Genomic DNA, 25338 nt, shown 5'->3' with positions numbered 1-25338 from the left:
CCTTAGAAGGATAATTATTTGTTCAAAAATAGTTAGAGTGTCATTCATCTTGCAAAGAATTCAGCTCTGCATTCTAAGACCAAACACATACAGTTGCAGTACCATTTCATTTGGTCAATTTTGGAGGATGGATAGTTAAAGCTGAAGAAGATACATACCAGTGATAATCTAGTAGATATGTTGACAAAGGTTGTAACATGAGAGAAGCTAAACTCCTCTTCAGCTTTGGTTGGTCTTTTAGACTGAACATGAATAAAAGAACAACAGAGTCCAAGGTGGTTTGATCTAGTGGGAGCCCCATGTGGTAGTGGTATTGCTACAGGATCAGTCTCCAAGTGGGAGATTGTTGTTTAGTGTGGAGCATGATCAGTCCCCAAGTGGGAGATTGTTAGATTGTGGTGACTGATCAGGAAAGTACTATTCACCATTCGTAGATTTGCCACTAAAGTTATGGCTAATTATGGCTGACATGCTATAACCCTAAAGCAGTTTAATACTTGTATAAAAGGGTTTAGGGTTGGGTTTTTTTTTCATTATTTTGTGATGCAAAATTGGTTCTTGCACTGGTATTGAGCTATAAGGGATTATAGATTATAATTAGGTTGTAATAACTAGATTGTAATAAGATCATACTTGCTGTTTGGTGGACGTAGCGCAAGGATTTGGTGAACCATGTTAAATCTTGGTGCCTTGTGTTCATTTTTGTGTGATCTATTATTTTCTATTATTGGTTATATTTGCATGTAGTTTTTATTTTTTTATGTAGTTTATCCTAACATTTAAGGCCTATCTACCATGATCTAACTCTTCACCATGGTGTTGATAACCTAACCCTCTTTCTTTTCATGATGTAATAAGGATCTCCCTATGACCCATCCACCTTCTAATGGACACAAGACCCCATGGTGCAATTATAAGCCTTAGGCATCAATTGGTCCAATAAGTTGATTTTTGGTCATTTTTATCTTTTCTAGGTATGTCTAGGTGTTTAGAACATTAATAAGGTTCCTAGGAGTGAGTAACATCCATTTGTAAACATTCTTGCAATAAAACTTGTCATAAGCACAAAATTGCTAAAAGGTTGCTTAACAACTTTTGCATTTTTGTTGACAACTTTTTGAAATGTAACTTCCAATAGTTCAAAAATTTCAAAGGGTGGTTAAACCTATTGTAAATATCCTATTTAGGCTTATATCATTCAAGGATGGTGAGGGTGAAAAGATTCAATTGTATTTTACTCCCAAAATCAATAAAATTTGTTGATTTCCTGTGCAATTTACTAGTTTTTTCTATATAGTATGGAATATAAGGTCTACAAGATGATCTTTGGACTCTAAGAATTTGAAGCTATCTTTTTAGAATATTTTGGTGTTGGTTTGTAGTTTTCATCATTTACCTTACAAAAGTTATCAATTTTTTTAGGGTGTTCATTTATGAATCCCTTAATTTTAGGGTTTTTTCATAAAAATGACCGTAACTTGAGTTCCTACCAATGGATTTGCTTCTTCCCTAGTATGGAGAAAGTTAGGGATGTAATCTATCAAATTTTGGCACTTTGGGAGTAGGAATTTGTGTTTTTTATTTTTGGGGACGAGCCCTAGGTCAAATATTCCCATGTATTTGACCTTTGTTTTGGAGAAATTTGAGTGGAAAAAGTGATGGAAAGGGTTTGAGGACCTAATGTTTGAACAAAGTGCCCTTTTTTTAGCCTAAATAAAAATCTAGAAGTTGAGACTAGATTTTGTGCACCCATTTTTGACCACTTGCCTTGAAAACCAAGCCTAAAGTAGCTAATTAGGTCTATGTACTTGGTTGTGGTTAGGATATGCTAGAGTGGAGTTGGTCCTTGCAACTATAGAGTTAGTAAAAACTAGGAAAAGAGTGTTTAAATATGTAATCTTTTCCTAAGTCCTTTGGTGAGTTTTAGAGTTATTGGTCAAAATCAACATTAGGAGACCTAATAGGCTTCTAGGCCTAATCTTGCAAGTCTAGTTGAGTGTTTTTGGGAGTGCAACCAATAGTGGATTTTCCTTATCTAGGTTGAGTCTAAGTTGTTCCAAGCTTTTTTTGGAAGTTGTAAAGCCTAGAACAACAAAATCCCTATTTTGCCCATTTTGAGGGAGTTGGCTCTATTTGCTCAAGTTGGGTTCAGATTAGCTTTGTTTTTTTCTTGGAGTGGTGATACTTGAGACTTTCCTCAGTGATTCCTAGGAGGTATATACAATTTTGAGAGTAGAACATAACATTAGTTCAACCCTTGGAGCAAATTTAAAGGTTGTGTGAGATTTGGCTTATTTGTTGGCTTCCATTGTAGGCTAAAGGGTAGACCTCAAGCTTCTTTGATGTTTTTGGCTTGTAGTGATTCTAGCCACATAACTAGATTAATAATACGATCAACTTGGTCCTAATGTGAGCTTAGATAGGATAGAAGAGCCCCACAATGCAATATTGCTCCTAATTGCTCAAAATTGCTCATTTGGAATAGAGAATTTTTGTGTTTTGAGGGCCAAATAAGGTAAGAAATTATTTTAGGGTCATTATTAGGTGTCTTGGATACATCTTAGGCCTTTTGGAAAGTTTGGTAGCAAGTAGAGCAAGTTTGGGTAAAAAATTTGCAAAATTTCAAAAATTGCTCATTTCTTGCAAAGTTGTCATTGACTACTTTTGCAAATTTTATGTAAAAATAGAAACTTCTTCATGGGAGCCCTTCAACCACTTAAAGTAGTTGTAAATTTAAATTCTAATCCTCTATAAGGTTGAACTCAACCTTTTCAAGGGGTTGGAAGAAGGAAAAATGACAATGTAGAGATTGTAATCAGCATTTTGTTTATAACAACAGTCATTTGCTTTGAGTATTTTTTTCATGCTTTGTAAAGATCAAACTTAGGGTTCCATTACATATTTTATCATTATGGATGATATCTACCTTCTAATCATGTGGAAGAACTTCTAAATAGACTCTGTGTTCTTTCACAAACTTGACAACAACTTCTTAACTATTAGTAACTGTCTGCAATAGTGTACTAACTTAACATATGAAAATTTTGTCAAGTTGTCAACTCAAAAACTCAACATTTCTATACTAATCTAAAGAATCTTTAACTTATTTACACTATAAAACTCTAAAAATATCCATTAGTCCTTTCTCTTAGCCATTTTTGGCATTCTTGACAACATTTTGTCAATTTTGCAATTTACATCTATTTATGCATATCTTGTATATTAACCTTGAATGACCTATGAATCCTCCATACTATGAATTTTCTGAACCAAATACATTACATTTTACTATGACATTAACATTAAATGACTTTTAAATCCTTAAACCTCACTTGTGCCATTTTGGCCTAAGTTTGCCTATTCTTGGCAATGTATTACAAATTTGATAATAGCCATGGTTCATCATCAAATGACTTTACATATATTCATTAGGAATTGATTGTGATGTAGGGGCACTAATGATAAATAAGCAATTCATGAAGCCAATCAAGTTACACAAGAAGACTATGAAGACTTGGGAGTCACCTAATGAAGATCAGTGTTCCAAGAAACACTATTGGGTTCTAAATGATTTAAATCTAATAAATTATAATGCCTAGGACCCATGGAAAGATGAATATTAACTATGTATCATAGTTACTAATGAAGTTGTCTTCAGACATATTAAAGAAGTGGGGTGATCACTAGTTGGAGCAAAGTGTTCCTTAAGGGAAATGATAGCTAGGGAGCAGTAGTGAGAGATTGGCCTTAAGGGAAAAATATTTTTATGTTTTGGTTGACCATATATTGTCAAACTCATGGTGAATCAACCACCAAATAGGTTTGGAAGTGTTTGGAGAAGGGAGATTGGAGAATGTCATGCCCAAAAAATACCAACAAGTTATGTTTTAATATTTAAGAGTAATAATAGGATTAAATGTAATAAACAAGTATTCAAATAAATTCACTAAACTTCCTCATGCACATGCATAATTATAAAATTTAAACACAACTCAAATGTAAATTTTCTTAACATATTTTAAACTTAAAATTTCATAGCTAAGCATATATATCAACATGTTATCTGATTAATCTAATTTAAATGAATGTGATTACCAATCATGAAAATGTGCAATAAGGTAACACCATCACATCTGATTTTTGAATTACATAAGCAAAACTGAAAACAAAGCTATAAGACTCAATGCAAGCATATTTATTCAATCTCATTTTTTTTCTATAAAACTACCTGGTTCAAGGGCTCCACCGAGAAAGAACCAGTAAGAAAACCCGGCTTCGTTGCCACTTCAACAAAGGTTTAAAAATAAATTTCTACATAGGATTCTAATCCCGAACATAATTGAATTTCAAAAATCAATATACATTTCCATCATGGGCCTTATCAAGGGTTCCATATCAATTTTTGCAACACATTACTAAGAACCGTGGAGAGAACAAGATCTGATCAAGTGACAACAAGCATGACCAAGAAACAAATCAAACATGCATATTCATACAAGGTTTTCACAATAGGATTCACAATGAATCAACACTAGGGAAAGGTGGATTCTTCCAACTAGGAGAAGTCAAGCACAACACCAAACAGATGCCCAAACGGGGCTATAAACCAAGAACATCCATTCTTCCATTTCAACATACCATAATCATACAAGGTTTGTGCTGATAGGTAGGGGCCCATAACACCATACCATTTCTCCCTCTTCTCATCCTGAGAAGAGACTCTACACTAGTTGGAGTCTGACTAAATAGACCTTTTCCAAAATTGGTCACTTCTGCCCTATCCGAGGGTGAGTAATACAAAAACTCCCATGCAAGAAAATCTCAAAAATTCCAACATAAACATAAAAAGAAATCATCCAAAATAACATGGTTTTAAATCTTCCCAACATACCCACAAACATACAAACATTCAAACAACAAGAAGGTAGCATAAGCATGAAACAAAAATAAAATCTGGACAAGAGAGATGACAATTCCTACCTTCAAAAAGAGGTAATGGCAATGAACACGTTTAAGTAGAGCTTTCCCCTTCCTTGTTCCAAACTTCCAAGACTCCTTTGTAAATGTAGAGATTGGGTAACCACCTCCACTAGTCCAAGTAGGGCCTCTAAATAAGATTCAAACTCAACCACCAACCAAAAACAATAACTTCTCCCACCCACCTACAAATCTAGAAGCTCCTAACTCAACCCACATTATCGTTAAACACTAAGTGGAGGTGAGGTAAGGCAACTCATGGTAACCGCTTGAAATTTTCGCACAAAGGTAAAATGAGACTTTTTGAGTGATCTCAAAAGTCAACAAAAGGGGCTTAGGGGTTGGAAAACACCCCCAACCCATACCCATACCCCTTGGGCATGATTATTTCATGATTTAAAGCCTTAGGAATAGGTTTGGAACCAAACAAAAGCTATGAAATAATTAGGACCAACTAACAACTCTAAAATGCAGATTAAGCACTAATCTAGATTAAGGGTGCCTAAACTCGATTAAGAACCCAATTAGCAAAAAAGACACTAACTGAAACTGACTTAGGTCCAAAGCTTATATAGCTAACCCTAACTAGCACACTGAAGAACATAAGAAAATTCATATGTGTCACGTGACACTATAAGAACACAGTTACGAACATTAACATTTACTGATCACAGAAAGGTACATACATACATCTCATAATTAATTTAATTACAAACGACAAGGTTTCCAAAATTAGCACATAGAGATCAGTTCTATTCTTCCATCGGGTTTCTCGGCTAAAATATCTGCACACTCATTGCACACATCAGTAGTCTCGTTAAATCACATGTACATATGTATATATATATATATATATATATTAAAAATTCACATAAATTCAAACATACATCAATCAGGGTTCTTTCATCCTACTGATATCCTTAATCAATGTGTTAATCCTACATTTTACTTAATTCATCAACATACATATACATAAAACCTTAAAGGACGAATATCAAATATCTAAAAGTAACATCACACACCATGTAATAATCAAATATGTTTAAGCATCAGATAATGTCTCGACATCTCGAGTCGTGAGTATCAAAATAATAGTGATGTATCACTATGCTACGATGGATCAGTGTTAACTCAAAACATAATGCTTCAATTACTTAACTATTTAATTCATTTCTACTCACATTTAATCATCAGTAATTACATAATACATATGACATTTAACTTATTCATTAATTCAGATTAAATACAAGAATAATAATTTAGGTAACAAAATCAATAACATCATCATTAAGTGAAACGCCTTGTATTATTGTTAGTGCAAATTTAATGTTTAAACAGTCGAGACAACATAGTTGTTCTCTTATCTTTAAGTATTAAAGCATGGATGCATCTGTTGTTCTTAATTTTCATTAGGACATCTAAAAACCTACAACATTACTCCAAATCCATTCAAATCTCCTACAACAAATTTGATAGAGAAATTCATATTTAATAAATATGTGCGAGGAGGGGCCTCAATCCTCCCCCACTAGCCTTTAACTTCCTCTTGGAAGTCGCACAATTAGAATATGCATGAATCTTCCTCCAACAGGGTTTCCTTAAAAACAAACTTGGTTCATTATTTAGGTTAAACATGTTTACTTTAGAGTTTTCATGACATACTAATTTCTTGATAGGATACTCAATGAGTCCATCACTTCACATGCACCTTTCCATCTAAAAGTCCTTTCGGTTAACCATAACTTTATCCAATTGATGTTGGGTGCAATTTCATTACACAAATAGTTGACGGATGACACTTGTCCTATACTCAAGTCCAAGGAGAGGGTGGGGCATAGATACTCTCACTAATGACCCCAAACCCTAATGTTAAACATCCACTAAATTGTCAGGAATCCCATTTTGGTAGGCCCATCATATAACACTTTGCCAACAAAATTTAAAAGAAAGTGCCTCACAAGTTAACTTCAACATCAAGGATGAAACATCCAATGCAAAAGTCAGAAAAAAATTTTAAAAAATCAAAGAAATAAAGAGTGGCCACTATAGAAAAATTTTAAATCAAGAAATAAAGGCATAACCAAGAGGCAAAATAGAGTCATCAATAATATAGTTGAATAAAAAAGCCCCACATCACACTAATGGCAAAAAGGAAGAACATTAAGACTACCAAAATCTAAAATCAACCAAATAAGGACATAAATGCAATTACTTACAAAATTTACATTACTAAAAAAATGCGGCCATACCAGGGTCATTGACGAACATGAGGGATTTTAGGTCTTCCAAAAACATTGCAGGGATCTTGAATTGATTTTAGATGGTGGTCTAATGACTATGTCGCTCAAACACTGATTGATCCCTCATACTAACTACATACTTATCTTCATTGACATCACCCTGCAATTAGGGTTTACTATAAGGGTTCACCCTGAGCAGAACTCACTCAAAGTGCAAATGCAAGAATACTAAAATGAGGCTCCTTTAATCCTTTGTTGTAATATCAAATCTCTAATCCTCAATTTTATAACTTAATCTCACGTCTTTAATTATTTCTATTTATTGAAGTTTGTCCAAACATCTATAGAATGTTAAATTGCAAGACTTCAAAATTAATCCTTTACTAAACATACTCAAAACTATAATCTTATTGATGTACATATTTAAAACCAAAATGCTACTAGTAAACAAAATTAAAAAAAAATAAAACTAAAAACACTAAAATAATAACGTTTAAATCTAATGCCTATATAAATATTTTAACACTAAATTTAAAACATAGGCGCATGTACTAAATAATCAAAATGACTATAAAAAATTAAACCCTACAATAAACATTTACAAATAATCTATCTTTAACTTAACTTATTTAATCTTACTAACTTTAACATAGAAAAATAAAAATAAAATAAAATAAAAACTAATACTACAACCAAAATAAACAACTACATAAATCTATTTAACTAATGCTAATATTAAAATAATATTATACTAAATTACACTTTAAATTGAAATTAAACTAATTTAAATAACACTTTAATTAATTACAATTCTAAACTAAACTAATTAAAATAATAGAATAATCTAACCCTCCTACCAAATAAATCCTAATAAATTCTAATTCAACACTCACAACAATCAAATTCATAAACTTAACTAACCTACAACTAAACAACTCTACGTAGCATATGCTTTGAAATTTAATATAATATAACACTAAAACTCTTAACTAATACTTAGATAATACTAATCCTAATTAATTTTTAAACTACCTAACTTTTTAATCATGTCTTAACCAATCACCTAACACCCTATCTTATCACCCACTAACCACTAACCTAGTCTTAACTAGCCCTACCCCCTAAACATCCACCAACTCCCTACTTCCTAGGCCTGCCATGCACGTGGGAGTCCCACTTCCCCACGCTTTACCAAGCATAGGTCAAAGGCTAAGGGGACTATACATGGCCTTAAAAGCTGTCCATAAATTGCTGGTAGCAAAGCACATGAAAGAGGGAAAGTAATATTTTAACCCTGCATTGAAAAAGTTACTATGTTTGCTTTGGAAAATCCAGTCTTCACCACTTGCAAACTGACGCTTTTAAAAAAAAGCATTTAAGGATTTATGATAGGATAAAGAGTCAAGTGGGTAATAATGACATGCCTGCCAGGGAGTGTTAGAATGCATTCACAGACATTGCTGGGTAGAATTTGCATGGGGAAAAAGAAATAATAAAGTCACTACAATCCAATGATGGCCCAGCCTCATTCTTAAATTAAATACATTGACTTCACTTTTTAAACTCCAATCTATCTGTACACATCACATGCTGACCAAAGGGATGAATTCGAGGTGGATGGTTATTTTTTCCTTGTAACACCATTGATTGTGAGCTTTTAATACATTTGTTTGTTTGAAATTCCTATGCTCCCCTTCCTTCCAACTTGGCGCCTAGGGATGTACTATGTAGAGAGTGATGTGTGGAGTTCCCCATGTACTTAATGACCAAGTGGGATGGGTCGATGAAGAATTAGGGACAAAGTAGTAATGTTTAAAAGTTTGTTAGGTATAGACTTAGGATATACATAAGATAAAAGGTATTTTATTGATTTTCAAGCATTTATTTATCTATTTTGATATTAATTAAATCTGGTAATAGATTTTCAAAGAGAATCTAACAAGAATATCCTCTGTATCAATAAGGGATAAATTTTTATTTTTTTCCTCATACAATTTCAAGAGGACTCATTTTCTCTAACAAGTCTCTCTTTTTTTTTTTTTTGGTAAGTATAAATTTTGAATGCAAATTATATTTTTATGGCAAAGGGGTATATGTATATATATATTTTTGAATTATAACATAGGGTTTAAAGTTTTGTTTGTTTATTCACATGGGCCTAATTCTTCTTTTAATGAAATATGAAAATGTGAGACGAGGTTTAATTCATGTAGTTTTTAAATGTCCACACTTTACATGGACCCATTTATTGCCTCAGTATTATGAAACCTGGCTCTGTGTCATGCCCAAATTTTACTAGCAATTTTTTATTTATAAAAATACCACAATGAAAATATAAATATATCGTTATTTCACTTACTTTAACCCTAGTAATCCACCAGGTATCCTCATTTGATTATTGTAGTAATTGTATGTATACCTTTTTTTTAAATTTATTTTTAGTAATTTCCCATTATGTCTATATTCTTGTCATTATTATTGATTTACATGCACAAGTTTTATTTCTATTATTTTTCTATCGTTTGCTGTTGTTATTAACGATGTTCAACCAACGACTTAAGGTTAATTCCAAGAGTTTATTCCACATATATTTAGAAAAATCTCATAATAACTATCCATTATCAAATAAATAAATTTTCAAGTAAATGTATTGTAAATTACTAGATTTATAAATTACAAAATCAATACATCCAACTTATCCATTAATAGGACGTAAAAATAAATTTAATAATAGTATTAATGCATTTACTAAAATAATAACAAGACACCCAATAATTTATAGAATAATAAATGAAAATTAATAAAATAAACTACTATACCATCAAAATCCGTATCTAAGTGCACACTCAACCATATTTTAACTAAATAAATTCTCCTTAGCCCATACTACTCTACCCTTGCTAACAAATTAAACAATACTTACCTAGCTCACCCCTAACACCATTCTCTAAGACTCCCCTTAAGCATTGTCAAAAGTAAAATAAAATTTAATTAAATCACAAGTTGCTTGCCTACGTTTCCTTTCCTATTTTCCAACCTGTCAAGTCAGCCAACAATGTGGGGTCACATGAAGTTTTGAAATCCTCTAACCATAGCTATTTAGTGGGCGCCTAGACTTCGCAAGACAAGATGTGACAAGACATCTTTTCTTCACAATGCCCAAGTAGGTGCTACAAAGGTTTGTCCCTTTTCCCATCATATGGAGGCATACCTTAAAGCTTCAAGGCTTCTGACATGATAGCAAGGTTAGATTTTTAATTCCTTAACGCCTAGGAAGGTGGATTAGCCATAAAATTAATATGTTTTCTTTTTAAAACAAAAGGTGATATTACCTATGTATCTAATGCGCTTAAAAATAGGAAGATCTATATTTTGTCATGTATACTTTTGCTTGATATTTTACTTAAGTATGTTTGCTCTAATTTCACACATAGGTTATAACTTATTATTATTTTAATTTATTTTTTAAAGAAAAAATTTGTTTATTAATTATTTAAGGTGTAGATGTGACTTAAAGGTCACATGATCCTAATGAGTACCACTCTGACTCTAAGGGTAGGTAATACAATGATATGTTGTCCAGAACATTTATATATTACCATAAGTCATTTTATTATTTTGGATAGCCTAAATTCTTGGGAATATTCTCTTAGTATTTTATTGTTCTGTAATTGGGAAGGACTTATTTTCCTTCTCCATACATTTTCCAGAGAGGAAAAATGCAAGCCTACAGCAATATGTCTTATAGTTTTGCAATGTGTGTATTTTCACTTACAACAATCTTCATTTCCAACCTATCATGGAATTAAGTTGATGGCTCATTTACTTAGAAGTTTATTAAGCTTGGAAAACTAGAAGAAATGATATCCATGAAATCAACTAAACAACTTCCTTTTTAATTAATACAATCAGATTATTATTATTAGATGCACAAAAGAATTGTATGAAATAAACTAAGACTAAATTTATATAATTTACAACCAGTGTTATTCCTTTACATATTTTCTATGAAATATTCTATTCATTAGCCATCTATATAAACTTTCCATCATAACATGCCAAATGAACAAGGAAGAGCTCTTATAAGTATCATTTCACAAAATAAAATGTAAGCAGGATAGGAGAATGATTGTTGATGCCAATTTCATCAAAACTTTGCTATAAATATTGTCTTATTGAAGAGGTGTAAACCTTCCCTAACTTTTCTAACACATTTTTTTTCAAAAGATAACGATGTTACCAATGTAAGTCTGCAACTCATAACAATACTTTCATAGCACATAAAACTCCAAATCATCATTAATGAAACATATATATGTACAATATTTCTAAATTATTCCCTCTACTTATACATTAGATAACCATGGTACAATCTCCTTCATCACAATGAAGCAACACAAGTGACCTTGCAAAATCATAAGGAACATGAACAATGAGTGGCATGAACATTGATCAACATGATCATTGAGAACATGAATAATGAGATACTTGAAAAATTAAGACTCTATTACACATTTGAATCTTCTTTACTTTGACTAGGGTAAAACCCTAATATTCCATGGCTTGCATCTTTACAAAACCTGCAAAACAACACAAAACTTGGGACCATGGAGGCTCACCTCCCAACCTAGGCTTCTATGAAGCCACCCACCGAGCAGGGGAAACAAGGACCAAATAGGTTACACACATACATCACAAAATTTTGCATGAATACATAACACAAACACAAATCAACACACTTCCATGGCTTGCACAATGATTCACCATTGGAATCATAAAACATTGGGTGAAGGTGGGCTCTTCAAGGAGGAGAAATTCTAACAACATAAATATCATATTGCCAATGCATTTTTCCTCTCAAGGCCAACACAACATAAACAACATATTGCCACTGCATTGCCTCACAAGGCCTTTAAAACAACCATCTTCTCCTCATCCACCAAACCTCCTTATACCTCCCAAAAAAAAAGATTCATGGCCATGATGGAGCCCATGCTCCATGATAATAACAAACCTCATCATGAGGTAAAAAATAAAGATTTCTTTTCTCACCTACAATGTCAAGCCTAACTTGTGCCCTTCACCCAAGGCTTCTCTGCCCTCCCAAGGGTGAATGAAGCCTTCACACCCATAATCAAAATCAACACTCACAATTCAAACAAGAAACCACAACAAAAAAATTAAGAACAATAAAAAAAAACCAAGAAAGGATCTCCAAAAGCACAAAACACATTCACTTCTTCCCTACACAATAACAAGTTCATAACACAAGATTGACAATGCAATGCATACTCCATTGATAACTTTTCACACTTGCAGGTTTTCTTATCCATAATAAAGAAAAGGAATAAAAGAACATGTTTAAGTCACCAACCTTGGTCCAAGCTAGGGTAAGGATAGTTTTAGAAGAGCTCCCTTTAATCTCCCTCCAAAACTTAGTTGTCTCTAAAATTAGAGAGTGGGTGAACAACCCACTAACTTTTCACTCCCCCCTTAAAAGACTCTCCACTAACCCTTTTTTAGTAAGAAACATCAAGCCTCCCTCTCTTACATTATTTTCCCTTGAAAATAAGAAGGTTGACCAAGTGGGGTTGAGAGGGTTCTATCATAGAAAAACTCAAATTTCGAATTGGTTCAAGTTGGCTGTGTTTAAGGGGTTCCCAAAGCTAGGAAAATATTAAAATAATTAAATTTAGGCCCCTAACCTACCATACTACCATTAGGGTGGCTTTTTAACAATAAAATAACACCTTAGGATCACATTTAGACCCCCTAAACTCCTTGTCAAGTTTGAATTCGAATTTCAACATGACGTGACCCATCCAAACACTGTCTCCGAAATGGGTGTACTCAAGCATTAATTTGAAAAGAAGGAAGAGGACCAAGATTGAGTAACCTTGAGACCAACACTATAGGTGACATGTCATCAACACATAGACTATACAAGTGTCAAGTGACACACATAAAAATACATTACATTTTCCTTGGCATGCCTTTAATGCATCTAATATATGATTAAACATATTCACCAGCAAGCAACCATACAATTATGAAGAAAAATACTTCCACAACAAGGCTTTTGAATCTTCCAAAGATTTGCCTTGGTTAAACTATGTTCACAAGGTTTAGAACTTGTTTCCCCAAGAATTTCCATGGTTCCACTTTCCTACGCACTTAGCTTAATGTCAGTAGTCCAATGAAATAATACATGTAGATAAGTGCAGAATAATCCAATATCACTTAATCTAAACTAACTTATTCAGTTAACTTCCATCTAATTATTTCCATAAACTATTCAAAACATTTCAATATCAAAATATGTGTATCAACATTTATCTTTCTTATCATAATGAAATTACCATTCTATACAATACTTGTCTATCACAACCATGAACACTAAGGTCATATCTATTAAATCATTTAAGCAAATAAATGGATCCTAGTATATGTATTTAAATGGAAATCACTAATATATAGACTTGTTAACTAGTATCTTTTCAATTAGGTTAAGGATAATGACATTTCCTAGCAATATCCCTTCATCACATAACAAGGGGTTTGTGTGTGAGTTTCTAGGGTTAATTCCTCTGACTGTTAGAATGTTTCCATAATTATGTCATCATAATATAAAACCAATTTTTAAATGTAACCATATGTCTTGTTGTCCTCATTATCAAATTACATTTACCTGCATATCACAATCCTTCATATTATAAAGCATCATAATTGAATTAACATTTATCTAAAAGTCATAAATCATCATAAAAATAATTAACGTTCCACATTGCATCAAAATCTAATAGTATCAGGTCATAAAACTGTATCAATATGTGTTCAATCATTTCATACAAAATAACAGGTTCTTATGTAACATGATATGATTAACATTCTAGACAACCTCATAACCTATTCTCTATCATAGTGATAAAATATTAAATTCATGACTATTAAGTTGCAGGGCATGTGAGTTGGGTTTATTTTCATAACTAAATCTATCCTTTGATGCTAATTTTCATTTGAATATTACAATTTGACATTCAAGTATTTATGTAATTCAGTTTCCATTTAAGCAATTGAAATAGCTTAGAACATGAAATTAAATAATTAAATATAACAATTAGGTTCTAATAAGTGTGAATCATCAAAATGATGATGACATAACCTTGTAGTCTCAAAACTATATCAAAACATCAAATTGAAAGTACCATGATGCAATTATGTCATCTATACTATGGTGGATTGGGTGAGGCCTCACACTCTGATACCATAATATCATGCCCAAAACATACCAACAAGTTATGTTTTAATAAATAAGAGTGAGAATAGGATTAAATGTAATAAACAAGTATTCAAATAAATTCACTAAAATTCCTCACACACATGCATAATTATAAAATTTAAACACAACTCAAAATCAAATTTTCTTAACATATTTTAAACTTAAAATTTCATAGCTAAGCATATATGTCAACATGTTATCTTATTAATCTAATTTAAATGAATGTGATTACCAACCATGAAAATGTGCAATAAGGTAACACCATCACATCTAATTTTTAAATTACATAAGTAAAACTGAAAACAAAGCTATAAGACTCAATGCAAGCATATTTACTCAATCTCATTTTTTTTCTATAAAACTACCTAGTTCAAGGGCTCTGTTGGGAAAGAACCAGTAAGAAAACTTAGCTTTGTTGCCACTTCAACAAAGGTTTAAAAATACATTTCTACACATGATTCTAATCTCGAATGTAATTGAATTTCAAAAATCAATATACATTTACATCATGGCCCATAACAAGGGTTCCATATCAATTTTTGCACTAAGAATCATGGAGAGAACAAGATCTGATTAGGTGACAACAAGCATGACCAAGAAACAAATCAAACATGCATATTCATACAAGGTTTTCACAATAGGATTCACAATGAATCAACACTAGGGAAAGGTGGATTCTTCCAACTAGGAGAAGTCAAGCACAACACCAAACAGATGCCCAATCAGGGCTATAAACCAAGAACTTTCGTTCTTCCATTTCAACATACCATAATCATACAAGGTTTGTGCTGACAGGTAGGGGCCCATAACACCCTACCCTTTCTCCCTCTTCTCATCCTGAGAAGAGACTCTACACTGGTTGGAGTCTGACTAAACAGACCTTTCCCAAAATTGGTCACTTCTGCCCTATCCAAGGGTGAGTAATACCCAAACTCCCATGCAAGAAAATCTCAAAAATTCCAACATAAACATAAAAGGAAATCATCCAAAATAACATGGTTTTCAAATCTTCCCAACATACCCACAAACATAAAAACATTCAAACAACAACAAGGTAGCATAAGCATGAAACAAGAATGAAATCTGAACAAGGGAGATGACAATTCCTACCTTCACAAAGAGGTAATGGCAATGAACAAGTTTGAGTAGAGCTTTTCCCTTCCTTTCTCCAAGCTTCCAAGACTCCTCTCTAAATGTAGAGATTGGGTAACGACCTCCACTAGTCCAAGAAGGGCATCTAAATAAGCCTCAAATTCAACCACCAACCAAAAACAATAACTTCTCCCACACACCTACAAATCTAGATGCTCCTAACTCAACCCACACTATGGTTAAACACTAAGTGGAGGTGAGGTAAGGCAACTCGTGGTAACCACTTGAAATTTTCGCACAAAGGTAAAATGAGACTTTTTGAGTGATCTCAAAAGTCAACAAAAGGGGCTTAGGGGTTGGAAAACACCCCCAACCCATACCCATACCCCTTGGGCATAATTATTTCATGATTTGAAGCCTTAGGAATAGGTTTGGAACCAAAAAAAAGCTACGAAATAATTAGGACCAACTAACAACTCTAAAATGTAGATTAAGCACTAATCCAGATTAAGGGTGACTAAACTCGATTAAGAACCCAATTACCAAAAAAGACACTAACTTAAACTGACTTAGGTCCAAAGGTTACACAACTAACCCTAACTAGCACGCTGAAGAACATAAGCAAATTCACGAGTGTCAAGTGACACTATAAAAACACAGTTATGAACATTAACATTTACCAATCACAGAAAGGTACATACATTCATCTCACAATTAATTTAATTATGAAAAAAAAGGTTTCCAAAATTAGCACATAGAGATCAGTTATATTCCTCCATCGGGTTTCTCAACTAAAATATCTGCACACTCATTATATATATATATATATATATATATATATATATATATATATATATATATATATATCAGAAATATATTTATATATATATCAAAAATTCACATAGATTGAAACACACATCAATCAGGGTTCTTTCATCCTACTGATATCCTTAATCATTGTGTTAATCCTACATTTTACTTAATTCATCAGCATACATATACATAGAACCTTAAATGACGAATATCAAATATCTAAAAGTAACATCACACACCATGAAATAATCAAATATGTTCAAGCATCAGATAATGTCTTGACATCTTGAGTCGTGAGTATCAAAATAATAATGATGTATCACTATGCTACGATGGATCGGGGCAAAATCGAAACATAATGCTTCAATTGCTTAACTATTTAATTCATTTCTACTCACAATTAATCATTAGTAATTACATAATCAATATGACATATAACTTATTCATTAATTCAAATTAAATACAAGAATAATAGTTGAGGTAAAAAAATCAATAACATCATCATTAAGTGAAACACCTTGTATTATTGTTAGTGCAAATTTAATGTTTAAACAGTCGAGACAACATAGTCGTTCTCTAATCTTTAAGTATTAAAGCATGGATGCATCTTTTGTTCTGAATTTTCATTAGGACATCTAAAAACCTACAAAATTACTCCAAATCCATTCAAATCTCCTATAATATATTTGATAGAGAAATTCATATTTAATAAATATGTGCAAGGAGGGGCCTCATAGAGAAACCCTCAAATCAAGGGTTTAAGAGAGGTATTTTGTGGTTTTTGATGTTAGGTTGATTTCCTCTTGGATTTAGATGTTTTGAACCATTTAATGACACTTTCCAAGGTTTGGAAACTTTGGGATATTTTTGTGATATAGTTGCGTCCTAAAATCACCCATTTTTTATGCTTTTTGGAGTCAGATAGTGAGGACAGTTATATAATTTCCAAAACAGCGTCCCCTTTCCTTTTTGTATGTTAAGTTATTCCATAAAGGGTACTCAAATATATAATTTATTTTCCTAGTGTTTTGGGAAAAGTTGAAGAAAAAGCTTTTTGAGTGTTGTTGCAGGGCTATAAGGTAGGCTGTTAGGCCTAGTTGGTGAGTTTTGGAGATCTGAGTATGAAACCTTGGATAAAAGTTTGTAAACCTTTATAAAATTTTGAATTACATGTGTTGAGGCCATTGGACCACACTTTGAGTCTTGTTTGAGTGCTCTTTGATGTTTCACCTATTGAAGCTATCTTAGGATCCTTAAGATTGGGCATTGAAGAAGCTTGTTGACTTGATCTCATTTTGTTATTTGGGCCTTGGATCCACCATATCCTCTGCATCAAATTTCCCTTGGTACCTTCATGGTCTCCTTCATAGGTCTTGGTGTAACTTGTAGTTTCATGTGTCCACTTGGTGCCCCTGCACCAATATATGATGTTATGTGTTATGTATTATGTATTATGTGTTACAAATCTTGTATTATTATTTATCTTTTAGATATTTTATTTATTTAAGTGGTTGGAATTATTATATTTGGCATATAATTTAATCACCCCCACCCTAAGATGTGCTTGTCTCTTCCTGGGCCTAAAAATTGGTATTATAGCCAAGTCCTTTTAAAGATGTTTGATCACTTAACATGATATTTGACATGGAAAGTTTACAAAATGATAGTCCTAATTTTGATGGAACCAACAACCTAGTTTGGAATAATGCTATGACTACTTATATGATATGTATGGGAGATGAATATTGGGATATTAGTGAGAAGCCTTATGATATACCAAATGATCTATCAAATGCTACTTCAAATCAAATGAAGTAACTCAGGAAAAAACATGATAGAATGTTAATATTTATTTAGTGCCTTGTCTGATATAGAGTATTTTCACATCTATGGATCAATGATAACCCATGAGGCATGGAAAAAGCTATAAACTATTTGTAAAGTTGACAAGTATGTTAAGTAATCTGATTTGTAGGGTCTTTAAGGGAAGTATGAAGATATAAGGGTGAGTGAAAGTGAACTATTTCACCATTTATGTAGAGAGTGAATGATATGGTTTGTTCAATTATAAATAGAGATGACACCTAAACTGATGTAGAGGTTAGTGGTCAACCAATGATTTGATGTAGAAACAACTAACTATCCCTTTGCTTTGAAACAATGCCCTTATATCTTCCTCAAGTGTAACTAAAATAATGACCCAACCCACTCAATCTTTTATTAGAGGATAATAATTCAAAATGCTTAACCCACTAAGCTCCATAAATTTGGATCCACAAGACTAAATCCACTTCCAAACTTCTTTAAGAAAGCAAGTTATCCAAGTTGCCAAAAACACCTACAAACTCCATATGACTCAAAATAACTCCAAATATGTAAAGGCCTTAACCAAGGGTTAAATAAGACTTTTATGAGTTTTATAATGTGTATTCAATTGAATTTAATCATCCACTTGGCTATACCCAACTCCCAATGCCTAATTCTTCCAAGGTGTCTTAAGAGACCTAATTGACAAATTAGTAGCCTTCCAGCAGCACAAAAGTCTAAATAACTTAAACTTTATACAAAGCACTTGAAAGGATAATTAATTTTCTAGACACCCTTTTCAAAGTACTAAAACATATAAAATTCTTTGATATGGTCATTTTGGACCAACACCCCTGTTTCTGATTGATGCCCTATTTTTTAGCATAAAAATGGCTAATTTAAAAAAGCAACTCCTAGTATGATGGACTTCCAAAGCTTGTAACTTTCAAAAACCATAATTCATGGCATAAAACCCCCAATTCCATAAGCAATCTATCCCAAGCCTATTGGAACCCCAAAATCCCAAATTACCTTCTTTCAAACCCACAAATCTAGGGTATCATCAATAGCACCCTTCCCTAAACTTCTAGATCAAATTGGATGATCATACACCTTTACATTTGTCATATAAGATGCTCCAAATCAAAAAATACTCCTTTAACATGGCTAGAACTCCCACTGTTGTACCTAACCACCATTTCCATGTTGATTTCTTCACTATTTCAAACTGTGATCACATTCCCATCCATTTCTCAATGTATAAAATGTTAGATTTATATAATACAAGGTTAATAATTTCCATTTCATGGTCTCATGGCCCTTGATCCCATGAAATGGATCCTCTACATTAAAGAGATCAATATAACTATTAGGTAAAATTATTGAAAACTGTGACTATTATGTGGATGTGCAAAATAATGACTTTGATTAAGTTTTAAAAAATTCAAAAGGAATTGGAAATTGCTGCTAGGTCTTACTCAATCCATTTGAAATTCTTCTCAACTTTATAAGATTCAAAAATACCCACCAAGAAGTAATCAAAATGATGAAAAATTGAATTTAAATATTTGAATTTTAATAAAAAAAGTAATCATAGCCTTTTCTTTTTTAATATTTGAATTTTTTAAATAACAAAATGGCTTTAATTTGATATTCAACCCTTATTCTAATACCTAGACCTATCCCCTACCCATTCTAAACTTCTTCTAAACATATCTTAGGTTTTGGACAATATTAGTCCAATACAAACAAACTCTTGGTCCTTTAAGGACATTACAAGTATGACTTTCAGTCCTTTGAGGACATCACAAAATAAACACATTTGATTACATTTTTTGGTCATGAAAATCATTATAACTTTTAATTCTTTTCCATTTGAATTGTCCAGATATCTCCTTGTCCTACTCACTCCTCTGACCTTCATGGTGTGTTTTTGTACCTTCATAGAATGACCTTGGTGCCCCTGCACCATTAAGCGATGATGATGAAAATGAGTAAAATAATGAGATATTTTCCTACATGTTACAATGAAAAATCCATATCTATTTAGAAATTAAGAACTAGAAAAACAAGTTTCAAGAGAAGCTTAGGCTGGAAGACTTTTTTTTCTATGAGATGACTACTCTAAGTAATGAGCTACCAAATATTGAAACTACACTCAAATCCAATATTTATAAGGATAAGGTAGAACTTTTGAATGATAGTAGCTATGCTAAGTTTAAGAATTTTCTCAAGGAGAAAAAGGAAAATGACAAGATCTAGTAGCTCAATCGATAACATAAATGTTCCAATTGTTGGCCAACACACAAACACACACACACACACACACACACACACACACACACACACTTGTTGTATAGTCACAGATATTGTAATCATTCACGAACTTGAACAACTGACACCATGTTAGAAATAGAGATGTGTAAAAGTACTACAAAATAGAGGGGAATGGCCATCAAATATGCATGATTTAAATAGCTACATTAAATAGCCCTTTACTTCATAAATCACTTCAACTCAATCATTACATTGTACATACAACCTCATCATATGTCACTTGAACAAACTTATCATGTACAACATGAGGGACAAATCTAAAAAATTAAATCTTAAAATTTTATAATAGTACAAACCTCATGGAATACACATGGGATGAATATATGTAATCGAGTATTAACCCTTTCCAACATTCCAATTTTATGATAATAATTTACTAGTCAAATTCTGACAAATTGGAATGTAATGACTGCAAGTATTCTTGGGTATCTGTTATAGGCAACCATGGTATGGAAGCAAATTGAGAGTATTAGTCTTGTAGCTACAAAAATGAGCTCAATAAATTTTTTTGAGATGGTCATCTTGTGATGATCATGGATAAATCATTTCTAGGTTCTCTTGTTTTAGAATATACCATCTATATTTCATATTGATCAACTCTGGAAAGAAACTGATTTGAAAAGAATTTTTTTTTGCGACATAGCATCAATAATTTAAGAAAGGACACATGAGAGTGTCTTGTTTTCAAATTTGAACCCAAAACATATAAGGAAATAAAAATTGTAAGAAGGAACATAACCAAATATATGTAATTCATGAGGGCACAACCCTCTATACTAGACTCTATTAGGCTACAATATAACTAATCAGCTTATAGGGTGATTCTAGAACTTGATCTTTACTATTCAAATCATAAGCTAAACCTACCCAATATACGCCTACATCACTTTCGGTGTATTTAGAACTTTTTCAACTGACCACATCAATGCTCCATATACTCTCATTAGCTACAATGACAATCAATAGATGGAATAAATAGCTATAGAAGCAAATAGATTAGAAGCACCATGCCTTGGTTGCCAATGTTAGCAATGCAATCGTGAAGACTCAATATCAAGACTAATAGTACCACATTTCCTTAGTCAATAGGTGATATAGGGTCTTTTCCATATCCTTTGAATTGCCATTATTGCTGCTAATAGCCCATAGGCAATGCCAAGGATTGCAAAAATAATTACAAAAATAACCATGAGTGCACCACAAGCTTCCTTGGATGTTGGAAAACAATCTAAAATACCCCTTCCATAACAACAATTGTGGCATCCTGCCATACATGGATCATTGTTGTTGACTAATGAATAGTGCACTATCAGACCTCCAATATCCAAAATTATAAGAAAAAGAAAAACTCCTACATTTTGAATTGAGCTACATTTTAAAAATCCGAGTGAGCAATAACTGCTCATAGGGTGGCTAGAAACTCAGTGGGTTACCATGAGAATAAATTATTTATTTCATAAAATTAATATATCTACTCATTCAAGAATTTCTTAAGACTCCAGCCCACATCTCCATCTTTGAACTATTGTAAATCTCCCTGGAGCATAAAGAGATACTCACTAAAGCAAAACATTGTTAGTAATCTAGTCACTCCTCACTGTGTGTCTTTCTCAGCTCGAGATTACATGTTTTTCATACAATGAAATAAATCTCATTTGCACATAGAAGTATTCATCCACAGGAACCAAGTTAAAAGGGCATTGGTTGATGGTGGGGCTAGTCTAAATATCTGCACACTTAGTTTAGTGAAAGCCCTTGGGTACAAAAAGGATTCTGTTGACCCAAGAAAAAAGATTACCATTAAGGCCTATGATGATGAAGAAAGGTCCTCCAAAGGCATGGTCATATTACCAATCAGAGTAGGGCCAATTGTGAAAGAAACTATCTGTCAGGCCTTAGATTTGCAATTAACTTACAACATCCTACTGGGAAGACCATGGATCCATGACATGCAAGCCATTCCTTCCACTTACCACAAGTTCCTCAAATTTTTATACATGGGTCAAGAGATAACCATACATGGAGATCAACACTTTGCACAGTATTGTAACTTACTTTTGCCTCATAATAGAGAAGAAGTTGATACACCAACAGATGCTAGCAATCAGCCCACAGTTACAAGCACTTCACATTCAACTAACCAAATGAGTAACCACTTATCAACATCAACTAAGGGTAAAGAGAAAGTGGCTTGTTCAGGTCCTTTCACTCCTTTACCACCACCATCATCAAAAGATCCCAAACAACTACACTCTAAAGAAATGGATAAACTGATGAAGGAGTTTGATAGAAAATGCAAGTTGCACCATAAAGGGGTAGGTGAGTACTCAGTCTCCCTATTTTATCCCCCACTTTCTCTGAGGTCTCATGAAAAACTAACTTCCACCAAACCATATCATGCACATATTGTCAAAGAAAGTGGCACACCTCCAAACTTAGTGGAACACATTAGTCAATAGAACATTGACATCTCCTCCCACCTACACGGGAAAGGCTTTGATCTAATGAAAAAGATGGGATATATGGGAGATGGTCCCTTAGGAAAAGGGAAAGGAATCATAGAACCTTTGATGGCATAGTTCAAGTCCAATAAATCTAAAATAGGGGTAGGGTATGATAGACAAGACAAGGCACAAACCTTTTCTACCTTGGTGTGGGTACCCAAACCAAAGGATAGTTATACCCTAGTAACAACTGATGACATAAATAATAATTTGGTCCTCTCTAGTTCACAATGTGTAGAAGAACCACTCATAAATACCTCCAATAATGAAGCTAATGATGATTCCACTAAGTGGGAATTTGAGTCACTATCTAAGGAAACTCCACGACAAAGAACAATTCAAAGTCCAAGAACCACTTCCCCAAGAAACATAACAAATCAGGGCAGCTTGGAGGATGACAAACACATTGAAGGGTTTCACTTTCAAACTTTATTCCCTGACTTCTTTTTAGTAGAAGTTGAAGATGATTACTATGAGCATCTAGCAAGCTCTACTTTCCTTGACACTCTAGAAGAAACCCATGTCATAGATCTGACAGAAACAATGTATGACCATATAATGAAGTTATGTCTTTAAACCCTAGTGAACCCTTCCCATACTATGAATCACTTTCCCTAGTTCATCCCAAGCTCATTAACTAGGATACAACTAAAACTCATCACCTCCCTTTTTTTGACACTGATCGTGAAGTTTTCATCTACCTTAACACAGTTGAACCATCTCATCAATGAAGAATGGAAGAAGAACATATGGTCGGGTTGGGTATCAATCATCTCAATCACACTAGAGTAGGGAAAGCATCCTACAATCTTATTGACCACCACCAAGTTGTTGCTAATCTTGATAAAAAAATGGAAACAAATAGAAGTGATGTATCCCAAAGTGAAAACCCAACTATGGCACTTGTGGATGGGGTAATTGATACCTTACTTGAACATTCTGAGGAGCGATCTTCTATTTTGATTGAGCCTATAGAATTGGTCAACATTTCCATAGAACAAGAATTAAAGGTCATTTATTTAGCACAATCTTTAAGTCCAAAAGAAAGGAAGGCATTCATTGAATTCTTCAAAGAAAGACAGATAAAATTCACATGGTCTTATGTAGAAATGCCCGGCTTAGACCCGACCTTAATACTCCACCATCTTAACATCTCTCCGAAGGTTAAGCTAGTAAAATAGATACTCAGAAAGATGCATCCGCATATAGCCCTATTAGTGAAAGCAGAATTGGAAAAATTAATCAGTACCAATTTCATCTGGTCCTTAGCATATGCATCATCGATCTCCAACATTTTCCCAATATCAAAGAAGAATCAAAGCATACACATTTGTATCAACTTCTAGGATTTAAATAAAACATGCCCTAAAGATGACTTTCCTCTCCCTAATATCGACACCATAGTCGATCTTACATCAGACCATTCCATTTTTTCACTTATGGATGGGTTTCTAGGATACAATCAAATCAAAATATTACCAAAGGATCAAGAGAAAACAACTTTTACTTGTGCATAGGGAAAATTTTGTTGGAGTGTAATGCCCTTTGGGTTAAAGAATGCTGCAGTGACCTATCAATGGGGCATGACCACTATTTTCCATGATATGATGCATATCTTCATGGAAGATTATGTGGATGACATTCTTTCCAAATCCCATAGTCAAGAAGAACATCTTCCCATATTGGCTAAAATATTCATTTGCCTAGAAGCATTTAAGGTTAGGCTCAATCTCAAGTAATGTGCTTTCAACATCAAATCAAGCAAGCTCCTAGGATATATTGTCTTACCTAAAGGGATAGAAGTTTACCTCAAGAAGGTACAAGCCATTGTTAGTATGAAACCTCCAAAGAACCTAAATCAGTTACACTCTCTTCAAGGTAGGCTTCAATCAGTGCACTAGTTCATTTCTCAGTTGGCAAAAAAGTGCATACCTTTCGCACACCTATTACATACAAACAAATTTTAAGTGGGATGATCAATGCTAGAAGGCCTTTGAAACACTTAAAACCTATTTGATGAATCCACCTATGTTGGTACCTTTGGTATCACACAAACCATCGCTATTGTATATTTTTGTAATGGATAAGTCAATTGGAGCCCTCCTAGTGCAAGAAAATGACCAAGTAAAAGAACTAGCCATTTACTACATTAGTCACACCTTAGTTAACTATGAGCTTAATTATTCTTTCATTGAAAAGGCTTGCTTGGCCATAGTTTTTGCTTCCCAAAAACTATGCCATTATCTCCTAGAGCATAAAGTCAAGCTCATATCCAAGGTTGATCCTCTCA

Source organism: Cupressus sempervirens, chromosome 3 (genome assembly GCF_028749045.1).
Source record: "Cupressus sempervirens isolate cs-2001-9-10 chromosome 3, ASM2874904v1, whole genome shotgun sequence".
Taxonomy (NCBI): Eukaryota; Viridiplantae; Streptophyta; class Pinopsida; order Cupressales; family Cupressaceae; genus Cupressus; species Cupressus sempervirens.
Note: the sequence above shows the minus strand (reverse complement) of the source record.